Genomic DNA, 2,490 nt, shown 5'->3' with positions numbered 1-2,490 from the left:
TGGACATCATAGCTGAGTTGCCTAACCTTGAGGTGCTAAAGCTGATGCGTAATGCTTGTGATGGCGAAGAATGGAATCCAAATGTTAATGATCTCAGGCACTGGAAAGCCACAGATGACAACTTTCCTGTCCTTGAGCGCCTCATGATAGGAAGTTGCCATCATTTGAAAGAGATACCCATTGAGTTTGCAGCTATCACACACTACAACTGATTGAGTTTAGAGACTGTCCTCCCGGACTTGGGGAGTCTGCTGCGCGAATTCAACAAGAACAAGAAGACCTCGGAAACAACCCCGTGGATGTTCGTATCACTGATCCTTGTAAGTATATATATAGTATTTATCAAGGTCACACTTTGTTTCTCATTTACACAAAAGTTATTTGGCTTTGCTACATACTCTTTCACAACAATAGCTTTCACAAAATTTAGTTAAAATCCTAGTTAAATTGTTAGAGTAAAATGGTCCTTTAAATATATTTTTGAACAGTTTTGGTACTTTCTTTTAAGCTTGCTAAATGTGAGCACATTTGGTCTAATTGTTACTCACTCCATCCATCAATAGTTGTCCATTATTATTTACTTGTCACACAGGTTAAGAAATAGTAAATAAAAGGAATGGTTTTATCATATTACCCTTTGAATTTAGAGTAAAGCATCCAGTACCCCCTACTCGAACTACGACCAAAGTTGCTACGACACACTCCGACTTCACGAGGGTTTTATTACCTCCTAACTAAATTTTAGCGTATTTTTGTCAACCTTTTTAGCTGATGCGGCACCCTTTGTCAACCTTTTTAGCTGATATGACACCTTTGACGTGGGCAAAAGGGTCACAAAAATACGCTAAAATTGTGTTGGGGTTAATAGGACCCTTGTGAAGTAGGGTTGTGTCGTAGCAACTTTAGCCATAGTTCGAGGGGGTACTGGATGCTTATCTCTTTAAATAAATTTAATGCTTTGAAAAAAACTTTGGATAGTGAATCGTATTTGATGTTAAGGATTAAATGAATAAACTATCCATTGTATAAATTATAGTAAAATGAGGTTTACATGGAACCAATTCTTTTACGAAATAATTGAAATATGAAGAAGCGAAACACTTTGTATTAATTTTATCAAGGTTACACTCTTGTTTCTCATTTCTACAAGTCACATATACAGGGATGCTCCTCCAAGCACTTCATAATTACGATTATCACGATACTGAAGATTCAGATTCAGATGCTGATGCTGCGGAAGGTGATGTTAATTAAGATCGTTGGTCGTTTTCTGTTCGGAATAACCTGTAATGAAAAGGGAAACTATAGATTAACAATTTGATACTGTTATAGACTGTTGATGCTAGTTCATCACACTGTGTTTTTCATAAATGTAACATGTATTACATTCTTCGATTGCTGTAGTTGTTGTTGTTGTTTTATGTGGTGTTTGAATGAGGGTCTAGCAGAAAATACTCTTTATCTCTCAAAAGGCGAGGGTAGATTTGTGGACACCCACCGTTTTCATACCCCACTTATGAGATCATGGTACTGTTGTTGTTGTTTTATAACGTGTTTGAATTAGGAACTAGCGGAAAATAGTCTCTCTATCTCTCAAAAGGCGAGGGTAGATCTACGTATACCCTGCCATTTTTAGACTAACTTATGAGATCATGGTACTGTTGTTGTTGTTGTTTTATGTGGTGTTTGAATGAGGGTCTATCGGAAAACAATCTCTCTATTTTTCACAAGGTGAGGGTAGATCTACATACACCCTGTCGTTTTTAGACTCACTTATGAAATCATGGTGTTGTTGTTGTTGTTGTCGTTGTTGTTTCTGTTGTTATTGTTTTATGTGGTGTTTGAATGAGGGTCTAGCGAAAAATAGTCTCTCTATTTCTCAAAAGGCCCACTTATGAGATCATGGTACTGTTATTATTGTTGTTATTGTTGTTTTATGTGGTGTTTGAACAAGGGTCTAGCAGAAAACGGCCTTTTTATCTCTCACAAAGCAAGGGTAGATTTACGTACGCCCTGCCGTTTTTAGACTCACTTATAAGATCACGGTACTGTTGGTGGTGGTGGTGGTGTTGCTGTTGATTTACTGTACTGTTGTCGCACAAGCAGGCTTGAAAATCTCTCTTTCGCCTCTCCTCCCTGTCTCAATTCTGATTGATTAGCTTCTTCCTTTGCGCAAGCTACAGTCTAACGATCCCCTTGTTGTGTTACTAGCGGAAAATAGTCTCCCGTGCTTCCTTAGTCCGTGAAGTCCTTGGAGCATGTGCTATAACAAGCTAGCGCGCAATGGTTGAAAAGCCGTTGTTGCTTGCTGCTTGCAGGATCGAAAATCGTCAAAAACACACCTAAAGTATCTTGATTTTTCGATTTTTTTACCTGAATTATCAGATGCGTAAATTTCCTACATGAACTATCACCACCTTCCTTTTAAGTTAATATGGACTAGAGGGAGTATTAATTAGCGAAAAAATAATAACTTTTATCGATTCAACT

General features: G+C 37.7%; 1 long non-coding RNA gene across 1 annotated transcript; it reads right to left on the bottom strand.

Moving 5' to 3' along the window:
- Positions 1-1,001: 1,001 nt before the first annotated feature.
- LOC124891167 lies at positions 1,002-2,484 on the bottom strand. The gene is made up of 2 exons (XR_007049554.1): positions 2,033-2,484; positions 1,002-1,284 (listed from the first exon to the last, which is right to left on the bottom strand). It is a non-coding gene; the product is annotated as an uncharacterized LOC124891167 (long non-coding RNA).
- Positions 2,485-2,490: the final 6 nt, after the last annotated feature.

This window comes from Capsicum annuum, unplaced genomic scaffold (genome assembly GCF_002878395.1).
Source record: "Capsicum annuum cultivar UCD-10X-F1 unplaced genomic scaffold, UCD10Xv1.1 ctg31630, whole genome shotgun sequence".
In the NCBI taxonomy this organism is placed as follows: domain Eukaryota; kingdom Viridiplantae; phylum Streptophyta; class Magnoliopsida; order Solanales; family Solanaceae; genus Capsicum; species Capsicum annuum.
This window is presented reverse-complemented; position numbering and strand designations above follow the sequence as displayed.